This window comes from Schistocerca piceifrons, chromosome 6 (assembly GCF_021461385.2).
Source record: "Schistocerca piceifrons isolate TAMUIC-IGC-003096 chromosome 6, iqSchPice1.1, whole genome shotgun sequence".
In the NCBI taxonomy this organism is placed as follows: Eukaryota; Metazoa; Arthropoda; class Insecta; order Orthoptera; family Acrididae; genus Schistocerca; species Schistocerca piceifrons.
In genome coordinates, this window is record NC_060143.1 from 349,737,630 (window position 1) to 349,749,739 (window position 12,110).

At 39.8% G+C, this 12,110-nt stretch overlaps 1 protein-coding gene across 2 annotated transcripts in view; it reads right to left on the reverse strand.

Moving 5' to 3' along the window:
• Nucleotides 1-12,110, reverse strand: part of LOC124802449 (trafficking protein particle complex subunit 12) — a 135,510-nt gene that overhangs the window by 15,561 nt on the left and 107,839 nt on the right. The window lies entirely within an intron of this gene.

The following is a 12,110-nucleotide window of genomic DNA, read 5'->3' on the forward strand; positions in this document are numbered from 1 at the left end:
AATCTGAACATAAAATAAGTAGAAACAGTGCTGCCAGGAAAAATGACTCCATTTATTAGATATGACAGTGAAACCAGAAAATTGTCAATCCCAGGACCAACACTTCCCTCAAATGCAAAGCAAGTACATAATACAATGTAAGAGGAACGCATTGCTGACCCTGTGGCAGAGAAACAGTAAGATTTCTGCAAGGAGCTGTGGACATAATAAGAAGATAGCAAGAACTGGAGAGCATGCCACGACACACACAGAACTGTTAGTGGGCACAACGTGCTGGTCAACTAAGCAGCAGGCTATCGCCGTAGATGCGTACTAGATTAGCGCCTGCTGCTTCACTCACGTAGACTGTAGGGTCTGCACAGTTTTTTTATTTTGTTTTTCTTTAATCACATTTTAATGTTATTCACAAACTGCAGCACCTTCTAAAACACTAATTAAGGCCATAGGAGCATGGTCTTTTTTTAATATACTTCTCACCAAAAAAAGAAAAAATGATTCTGATGGCTGGAGCCAAAGATTTTTGTTACTCATGCCTTTTGCGTTCTTGTGGTGCTGTTTCCACGGAAACTTTTATTTCCTAACACATATTTCTTTGTATCCAACTGATAAGAGAAATACCAATTTTCATAAATTTAGCTTTAAAGTCTTTTTTAAAAAAAAATAACAAACTACTGATTTGATGTAATTAGATTTTCCTGGAGGCATATGAGTCTCAACTTTATCTTTGATAAGAATTGAAGCTGAAATAATGCATTTAAATTTGTGCCACAGTCAGGACTTGAAACCAGGTCTCCTGCTTACTAGGCAGATTTACTAACCCCTACACCATCATGGATAGCACAGTGACTATCACAGTTGCACTGACTACCCTAGTCCAATGCCCTAACTAACACAAACTTCAATTCATACATTGAGCCCATTTTATGCTTCTTAAATCGTCAGTATTGCCAGAGTTCTCCAATATGAAATAACATCTCAGCTTTGTATGTAATGGCAAAATCCTGGCTGTACTTTAGGCGTAGTTGATCTGTTGATGGGATGTAATTACACTTTTCTGGAGACATATGAGTTGTAACTTTACAAATGGGCTGCAGGTGTAAAGGCGCAAGTAACATTTTGAAGCCCCTGTTATCACAACACAGCCAAGAGGTCACAGTGCGAAAACCAGCTGTCTTGTGCATGATAGTTTCGGACGAAGCCTGTAGAAATCTGAATGTTGCAGCTCAGAATTTTGTCTCAGCAATCAAACTGTGAGAAAGAATCTGGAGATAAACCTATGCTACCAACTATACAGATAGAGCAAGCACTAAAACTGCTAGATCCTCTCAACAGAGGAATACACCTCTGTCAACAAACTGACCTAGTTCAAAACTTGTGACAGAGTCATAAAGCCTTCTTTCATCTGAGTGGCTTCATCAAATATACAACTAGTAGAAACAAAACAAAAAAAATTGCTACGGTGTGACTATCATGGAATAACCAGTCCACACTTTTTCAAGATGTGAGCAACCACACAGTAAAAGTAAAGATGGAGCATTATGTTGATATCTCAGAACAGCTCATGTTGCCTGCGCTTGCCTTGATGGAAACATACTTCTAAACAGAGGGAGCCACAAACCATACTGCCTCCACTGTAATGACTTTTCTGCATTTAGCATTTCCCAGTCACTTCATAAACAGAAATAGATATTTCCTGTGGCCAGCCCTGTCGAAAATATCAGCTCCAGACTCTTCCCCCTGGAGCTACACTACACACAGAGTTTTTAGGGAGAACCCGCCAAGAATCATGAAAGATTTGAGGTCATCAGAACATTTTGTTGTAATGATGTGCAACATTATGGGCTGGTTTTCCATCCATCTGTACCAACATGTAGACAATGGAGTTGCTGTTATTATTCAAATTCAATTGTTTTTGGTGTTATCCCACCGATCCATTACACAAAAAAATGAGTAACGTACAACTTGGTCTCCATGGGGAAAAAACCTGAAAAATCACATTTATTTTTTATGCAAATAATACTGTACAGAGGCAGCTAATCAACTAATAACTTTTCGTAAAGAGAGTTCTTGAAGAATTAAATACTTTAGGAGTAAAGGAGACCACTCAACGGACAGCAAAAGCACCGAGTTGTCCCCCTACAATGTGCAGAACACCACTGCAAGCTCCAGCAAAGTTGAGGAATGTGACAGTGGTAGCATGGCTAATAGCATGGGCACCCAGGCTGGGCAGGCCTCAACAAAAGGAGCCAGACAAATCATGTGGGGGCAGGGTCTTTAAAGGCATAGGGAAGCAGTCTTCTGTGAGTATGAAGATGGAAACCTAATTAGAGATAAAGGTAAAGTTTTGTGAAAATGGCAATTGTATTTTATTGAGTTACTTGATGGAAAGAGGGGAGGTAACAAGAGCAAACTTTGAATGAGGAAGAGAAGAAACCAGATTTGGAACTGGAATTAGAATTCAAAGTGGTGGATAAGAAAGAGGAAGTCAAACCACCAGACTTAGAGGAAATGAAAAATGCAATTAAAATCTTAAATACTAATAGATCAGCAGGAGAAGATAGCACACATGCTGAATTATTAAAATTTGGGGGCAAAATAATGGAGACAGCTGCTTGTGAATTAATAAAGGAAGAGATGCCTGAGGACTGGAGCATCGGAATAATACGTCTATTACATAAGAAAGGCAATATGTCAGAGTGCAGCAGTTATTCCAGGATTACTCTTTTAGATATAACATATTTAAAGTTCTTAGTAACATTTTAGCCTTTTACTAAAATGCCAAATCGAAAGGATACTAGGAGATTATCAGGCTGGATTTGGCAGATATACATTCATGATGGACTAGGTATTTTTATTGAGACAAGTGCTAGAGAAGTTTTATGAAGATATCAAGCAACTGTATCAGCTGTACACTGATTTTAAACCAGCATACAACAGGAGTCTCCAAATTATGAAAGATTTTAGAATCCCACTAAAGTTAGTGAGGCTGATAGAAACGACAATAAAAGAAACATTTTTCCAGGTCAGAATATAACAAGAGTTTAACCAGAGTTCCATTTAGGGAGGGAAAGCAAGGCTAGTGTTGGACGACAACAGAGAAAAGAGGAAAAGATTGGGTAAGTCATAGGGTGAAGAAAAGGCTGCGGGAAGGAGGAAGAAGATAAAACCATTGCACGCAATGAGGAATAGCAACGAGAAATGAAGTTCTATAAAGATCTAGAGAACTGAAGAGAGGATTCCAGTAAAGAGAAGTGTTCTATAAGGATAAGATGGAAACCTAATTAGAGATAAAAGTAAAGTTCTGTGAAAATGGCAAGAGCATTTTACTGAGCTACTCGATGGAAAGGGCCATGTAACACAGAGCAAACATTGAATGAGGAAGAGGAGAAACCAGATTTGAAATTGTGCTACTCTAACTTAGCACTAGAGAAGATATTTGGCAAATGCCAACAACCCCAGGGGTGACACTATTCAACCAGCAGGTACAGGTGATGACTTACGATGATGATGCAGCATTAACTGTAAAGAGTGTCAGAGCTTTGAAGGATAATTATGCTGCATTAGAAGGAGCAGTGTGGAAATCAGGACTAGAAGTGGATATAGGCAAAACAAAGAATATGATGAGGGGAGATCCTGGTAGGGAGAGAGAAGAGACTTCAATAAAGGTAAATGGGAAATGGTATCAAAGAGTGGAAGGCTTTAAATGTCTATGTTTGATAATAACAGAAGATAATGGGACACCATTAGAAATTCAAGAAAGGAAATCAAGTGGAAATCAATGCTATTATTCCTGTTGTTGTTGTTGTGGTCTTCGGTCGTGAGACTGGTTTGATGCAGCTCTCCATGCTACTCTATCCTGTGCAAGCTTCTTCATCTCCCAGTACCTACTGCAACCTACATCCTTCTGAATCTGCTTAGTGTATTCATCTCTTGGTCTCCCTCTATGATTTTTACCCTCCACGCTGCCCTCCATTGCTAAATTTGTGATCCCTTGATGCCTCAAAACATGTCCTACCAACCGATCCCTTCTTCTAGTCAAGTTGTGCCACAAACTTCTCTTCTCCCCAATCCTTTTCAATACCTCCTCATTAGTTATGTGATCTACCCATCTTATCTTCAGCATTCTTCTGTAGCACCACATTTCGAAAGCTTCTATTCTCTTCTTGTCCAAGCTAGTTATGGTCCATGTTTCACTTCCATACATGGCTACACTCCATACAAATACTTTCAGAAACGACTTCCTGACACTTAAATCTATACTCGATGTTAACAAATTTCTCTTCTTCAGAAACGCTTTCCTTGCCATTGCCAGTCTACATTTTATATCCTCTCTACTTCGACCATCATCAGTTATTTTACTCCCTAAGTAGCAAAACTCCTTTGCTACTTTAAGTGTCTCATTTCCTAATCTAATTCCCTCAGCATCACCCGACTTAATTAGACTACATTCCATTATCCTTGTTTTGCTTTTGTTGATGTTCGTCTTATATCCTCCTTCCAAGACACTGTCCATTCCGTTCAACTGCTCTTCCAAGTCCTTTGCTGTCTCTGACAGAATTACAATGTCATCGGCGAACCTCAAAGTTTTTACTTCTTCTCCATGAATTTTAATACCTACTCCGAATTTTTCTTTTGTTTCCTTTACTGCTTGCTCAATATACAGATTGAATAACATCGGAGAGAGGCTACAACCCTGTCTCACTCCTTTCCCAACCACTGCTTCCCTTTCATGCCCCTCGACTCTTATAACTGCCATCTGGTTTCTGTACAAATTGTAAATAGCCTTTCGCTCCCAGTATTTTACCCCTGCCTCCTTCAATTTGAAAGAGAGAAAGCTTTTGACAATGTTAACTGGAATACTCTAAGTCTACAAATGCTAGAAGCGTAGGTTTGCCTTTTCTTAATCTTTCTTCGAAGATAAGTCGTAAGGTTAGTATTGCCTCACGTGTTCCAACATTTCTACGGAATCCAAACTGATCTTCCCCGAGGTCCACTTTTACCAGTTTTTCCATTCGTCTGTAAAGAATTCGCGTTAGTATTTTGCAACTGTGACTTATTAAACTGATAGTTCGGTAATTTTCACACCTGTCAACACCTGCTTTCTTTGGGACTGGAATTATTATATTCTTCTTGAAGTCTGAGGGTATTTCGCCTGTCTCATACATCGTGTTCACCAGATGGTAGAGTTTTGTCATGACTGGCTCTCCCGAGGCCATCAGTAGTTCTAATGGAATGTTGTCTACTCCCGGGGCCTTGTTTCGACTCAGGTCTTTCAGTGCTCTGTCAAACTCTTCACGCAGTATCTTATCTCCCATTTCATCTTCATCTACATCCTCTTCCTTTTCCATAATATTGTCCTCAAGTACATCGCCCTTGTATAAACCCTCTATATACTCCTTCCACCTTTCTGCCTTCCCTTCTTTGCTTAGAACTGGGTTGCCATCTGAGCTCTTGATATTCACACAAGTGGTTCTCTTCTCTCCAAAGGTCTCTTTAATTTTCCTGTAGGCAGTATCTATCTTACCCCTAGTGAGACAAGCCTCTACATCCTTACATTTGTCCTCTAGCCATCCCTGCTTAGCCATTTTGCACTTCCTGTCAATATCATATTTGAGACGTTTGTATTCCTTTTTGCCTACTTCATTTAGTGCATTTTTATATTTTCTCCTTTCATCAATTAAATTCAATATTTCTTCTGTTACCCAAGGATTTCTATTAGCCCTCGTCTTTTTACCTACTTGATCGTCTGCTGCCTTCACCACTTCATCCCTCAGAGCTACCCATTCTTCTTCTACTGTATTTCTTTCCCCCATTCCTGTCAATTGTTCCCTTATGCTCTCCCTGAAACTCTCTACAACCTCTGGTTCTTTCAGTTTATCCAGGTCCCATCTCCTTAAATTCCTACCTTTTTGCAGTTTCTTCAGTTTCAATCTGCAGTTCATAACCAATAGATTGTGGTCAGAATCCACATCTGCCCCAGGAAATGTCTTACAATTTAAAACCTGGTTCCTAAATCTCTGTCTTACCATTATATAATCTATCTGATACCTTTTAGTATCTCCAGGATTCTTCCAGGTATACAACCTTCTTTTATGATTCTTGAACCAAGTGTTAGCTATGATTAAGTTATGCTCTGTGCAAAATTCTACAAGGCGGCTTCCTCTTTCATTCCTTCCCCCCAATCCATATTCACCTACTATGTTTCCTTCTCTCCCTTTTCCTACTGACGAATTCCAGTCACCCATGACTATTAAATTTTTGTCTCCCTTCACTACCTGAATAATTTCTTTTATCTCGTCATACATTCCATCTATTTCTTCATCATCTGCAGAGCTAGTTGGCATATAAACTTGTACTACTGTAGTAGGCATGGGCTTTGTATCTATCTTGGCCACAATAATGCGTTCACTATGCTGTTTGTAGTAGCTAACTCGCACTCCTATTTTTTTATTCATTATTAAACCTACTCCTGCATTACCCCTATTTGATTTTGTATTTATAAGCCTGTAATCACCTGACCAAAAGTCTTGTTCCTCCTGCCACCGAACTTCACTAATTCCCACTATATCTAACTTTAACCTATCCATTTCCCTTTTTAAATTTTCTAACCTACCTGCCCGATTAAGGGATCTGACATTCCACGCTCCGATCCGTAGAACACCAGTTTTCATTCTCCTGATAATGACGTCCTCCTGAGTAGTCCCCGTCCGGAGATCCGAATGGGGGACTATTTTACCTCCGGAATATTTTACCCAAGAGGACGCCATCATCATTTAATCATACAGTAAAGCTGCATGTCCTCGGGAAAAATTACGGCTGTAGTTTCCCCTTGCTTTCAGCTGTTCACAGTACCAGCACAGCAAGGCCGTTTTGGTTAATGTTACAAGGCCAGATCAGTCAATCATCCAGACTGTTGCCCCTGCAACTACTGAAAAGGCTGCTGCCCCTCTTCAGGAACCACATGTTTGTCTGGCCTCTCAACAGATACCCCTCCGTTGTGGTTGCACCTACGGTACGGCCATCTGCATCGCTGAGGCACGCAAGCCTCCCCACCAACGGCAAGGTCCATGGTTCCTAATAGAATATATTTAAGTCATGAAATGTTAGGAATACAAAAATGAAAATATATTTGACTATTTTAAGACGTTGTGCTGTAACATACCACTTCTGGGAATTTGGTATGTTGCCCCCTGGCAATCTGATTTGATGATCAAGACCTTTGGAAGTAATTTTCATGTTACCTAGGTACCTCGTGTCAAGTAGCACACTGTGAGAGGAATTTTGTGTTTCCTATGCTCATGTGCATGTGCTGGTACAGACACAGCATATATGTCTGTGCATTGCAGCATTTGCCAATCTGGTAGTGGACCCTGTGCTGTGCTGTCCTGCCAAGGAAATGCACTGCAGGCCACAGAAGAGAAGATTATGTCTTCATTGTAAAAATAAATGAATGTTTTAGTTAGTCTGACAGCTATGTATTGAGACATAAGATTTGTACACAGCATTGTTTGGTGTGATACTATGTTGTGTTGCAAAGTATAATATATGCATACAACTTAAAGATAAATGTGACATCATGTGGTAGACCTTGGTTTCTCAAATAACATTTCAGCTATCTCACAAGAAGTTGCAGAGGAGACAGAGGCTCAAGATGCACAGCAACCAGCATGGTTAATTCTGGTGGAGGACTGAAATATAATCAGCCAGAGTAAGTTAACGACAGTAACCGAAAACTTATTTCACAAATTGTTTACCACACATAACATGGAACATTTCAACATATAGTAATGTTGGATCTGAAAACTGGCTGATCACTACAAAGGAAGAAGGCTGGATATTAAGATGGAGAAGAAAGATTTTGAGAAAGATATTTGGGGCACTGAGAGAGGAAGAAAACTTGAGAATGAGGACAAATGCAGAACTACAAACACATTTTGGACAGACAAATATAGTGAAACTCAAGCAAGGAAGAATAAGATGGGCTGTTCATTTGCAGAGCATGTCAGAAACTCTGAGTATTATGAAAGTATTTACAGGAAAACCCACGGGGAGATGGAGAAGACAACCTAGGAAAAGGTAACTTGAAGATAAGAAAGAGGAACTCAAAACAGTGCAAGTCAGGAGTTAGAGAAAGCAAGCAATGGACACAGAAGAATAGAGGCTGGTAACAAGAGAGGCCAAGGCTCTACAAGAACTGTAAAGTTAACTAGTAATTCGTAGTAGTATAGTACAAGCAATAATATTGTAATGATTAACATAATGTCTCACATTTACCATTTTCTGTTTATGCATTTGTCATTTATTGACTGCTATAGTACTGGTCTACTATGTGTTACACTTTTCCATCTATGGTCTGTGTTTGTCCTCTTTTGAGTTTATTTTCTACAGAGTGACATAATATAAATTGCTGTACACTAAGACTCCAAATTACTTTATTCATAAAGACATAACCTTTTCCTGTATTTCTTTGCCTGTAGGTTTATACATGCACATTATTATACTAAAAGAAAATATGTTCTTATCCTTGTAATCCCACCAGACATATTGATCAGTCAGTCGATGTAATTATGAATGTCAGGTGAGGTGATTAGGCATGGCACCCAGTGATACATCCACTGGCACCAGGTCGTGTGGTTCAACAACAGTGGCAGATTTAAGGACTGCCATGGATTGTCTTGGCATCACTTCTCTGAGCTTGTTGATCACAATCACACACACACACACACACACACACACACACACACACACACAGAGAGAGAGAGAGAGAGAGAGAGAGAGAGAGAGAGAGAGAGAGAGAAGAAAAAGAAGGAGGTTCATATTTAAGTGCTATCCAGGTAGACCAACTTGCAGTGTTCTCCAAAACTAAGGTCTTCAAAGAAGTCTTTGTTTCTGTTTATTTCAAGAAGGATCAGGATCTATCATATTCTGTTCTTTATTTGTACTTAAATTGTGTTCAATAAAACCTGTGTTTCTGAAGAGAAAGACTTTCAACACTTATGTTAATGACCAATTGGAGTTTCATGCGTTTCACTCAGGGCTCCCTGGTAACTGAAACATTCAATACTGTATACATAATTCCTCTGAACTGCTCTATGGCTGACATGTCAGTAGTTACTAACCTTTGAAGTTTTTCGTCTACACTATGAAATACTTTGCTTTTGTGGATGTAAACAGCAGTCAGATAATCAAGTCAGTGCAAAGCAATGAGTACCACTCATCCTGTGATCATGGTGGCTATATGATTGCTAGCCTTCTGTTACAATATCATGTTATATATATATTTCAATAACACTTCCTATCAGATTAAAACTTTGTACTGAACTGGGTCTCGAACTCAAAACTTTGCCTTTCGTTGGCAATGCTCTTACAACTGAGTTATAATGGCATGATCCATTACCCTGTCCTAAGTTTGAGACATCGCCTAGCACAGTTTTAATCTGTCAGGAAGTTTCAAATAAGCACACACACTGCTGTGGTGTGAAACATTCATTCTGGATAAATTTCAATAGTTCAGGTAATGTGTGTACACTTTGTGTTTATTTTATATCACTACTACATAAGTTATTTATACAATCAATGGAAAATCGAGGATGGATTATTGGCAATATTATGAAAAGTATGGATTGCTGCTCACCGAATAGCAGAGATGTTGAGTCACATGGAAATGAAACAAAAATACTGCCAAACAATTAAGCTTTCAGCCAAAAAGCCTTTTTCCGAATTAGTGCATGTGCATTAGTGCAGCAACCTTTTGGCTGAAAGCTTACCTTTTTAACAGTCTTTTTGTTGTGTCTGCCTGTGACTCAAAATTTCCAATATATAGTGGACAGCAATCTATACTTTTCATAATTAAGTCGTAAATATAAGTTACAAGTTTTGGATATAGGCATGCTTCATTGCTATACTTGCATTATGTTTAGTTTTGTACCTATACGATGTGTGGTAAACAAGAAATTATGCCAACATATCTGACACCTGTTGTTATCAGTATCGAACATGATGATTCTCTTAAGTTCAAATGTACATGTCACTAATCTTTTACACACGCACACTAACCATCTGAAACAGGGGATAGGAATACAACAGAAGATAAATGAGTAGCTCTGAGAGACAAAAGAGTGAATGAGCAGATGAACAATTAGGTAAATGTCAAAGCAAACAAATGAGAATGAAATTAATAGAAAATGCAAAATGGCAAAGTAGTAGTGGCTATATAGGATAAATGCAAGCCTGTAGAAGCTTGAATGACTATGGGCAATATACCCTGCCATTTAAAAAGTTTTAAGACTGGATTAATGAAGAATAGGAAAAGGTTAAGATGCTAGTTTTAATACTTCAGGTGTTCTACATAGTTTCCTCCACCCTTCCACTTGAGTGAAAAGTGCAGAATGTTCATACATTTTTATGAGACTGTCAAAAAATTCTTCTTTGGTGTCATTCAAATTGCACATTAAATTGGCTTGAATGTTGGTTATGTTGTCCAAGCACTGACCCTCCATGTGAATTTCTGCACTATATTATTTCCAGAAAAGAATTGCCCACGTTTTGCATTTCAATAAAGTTGTGGCAGCATCCATACATCCTTGTTACTGTTTGGGTGTCAAGATATGCAGGACAAACTTTGCAGACACTTTTCTAGTCTTCGAAACATTCTGGGGGAATTTCTTGAACACTCAATTTAGAGATGTTGCTCCACTGTGATTCATGACACAACAACGCTGACACATTATGGCTTCACTTCCACCACTTAACACTGCTTTGCTCACAACTGATGGGTCCAATGCACATCTGTTGTTTACAGGTGAAGGTTCAAGCTGCCACCATAGCTACCGCACTGGTGTCACCTATACGGCAGAGATAAAATCAGTCTAAGAAATTTTTGGATGGACAGTGTAGATGTTGCCTACAGGAAAATTAAATAGACCTTTGACATTCCTTCAGAATTATAGAGATCCTTAGGGTGCATAATACAGAAGGCAGGTTTTGACGTGTGTAAATAATAGAGAACCATCAGCTTAATAAGTCATAGTTCCAAAAAACTGACAAGAATTACATACAGATGGATGGAAAATCTGGTAGAAGCTGACCACAAGGAAAGATCATTTCTGATTCTGAAGAAACAAAGGTACTGTGTACGTGACCAAGGGGAAGAACACGCTACAATTGAAGAGCCCAGGTAGCAAAGAACAAATATATGTTTATTAAGTCTGAAGAACTGAACAAAAGAATACAGTTTCTTCAGATGTGAGTCCGCACTAATTGGTTCCGATTGAAAGTCAATCAGTGATGACTGCAATGGAATGTTTTTACACGGACGAAGTCCTGAGGCCGCAGTCAGCAGTGAGCATAGGGTGCTCAGTGAGGGACAAAGTCTGTGAGGCTGTGGTTGGTAGTGAGTGATAGGGTGTTCATGAATGGTTGTACTGCATGAGGCCATAGGCAGCAGTGAGTGACAGGATGCTAGAGGGTTTTTGGATGCTGCGCCGAAACGCTCCTAGTTGGCTCCGCATTGTTTACCCTGGTTAATGAGCTGCTAGGTGCAGCCAGCATAAGCCTGGAGTGTGAAGTGGCTTCAGAGCAGTGAGGCGATGACCTAAATACTTACCCAACAGGGGCTTCAGAGCAGTGAGGCGATGAGCTAAATACTTACCCAACAGGACAATACCGGCAGAGGCACAAGACTCACAGAAGCGGAGTAGTGCCATGTTAGCACCTGAGGCAAAGCTGGCACCACATGATACCATATCGGCTTCTGGAGATTCTACTGAAAACATCACCATGTGTCTGTTGAAGCAGACTGTTTTTATCTGATCTACAAAGGAACTCATGGCATCCGTTCACCTGAAGGGAGCAATGGCATGCACCAGGGTTGGGGAGGTGGCCGCCCTAGGATGGGAGCTCTGAATGGCGGAGGCCTGGACACAGGGAGAGTTGACTGAAGGCAGATGGCTCTCATGTAGCTGCAGCAGTATGATTTGGTCTGGACCTGAAAAAAAGAGACAACTGCAGTGTCTCCATCTGGAAAGGTTGACCTGCCCATCAAGCTGTTGATGGATACGTGATGTCGTCATTGTGGAAGGTTGATCATGCTGCCGCACATGGTGACGGAG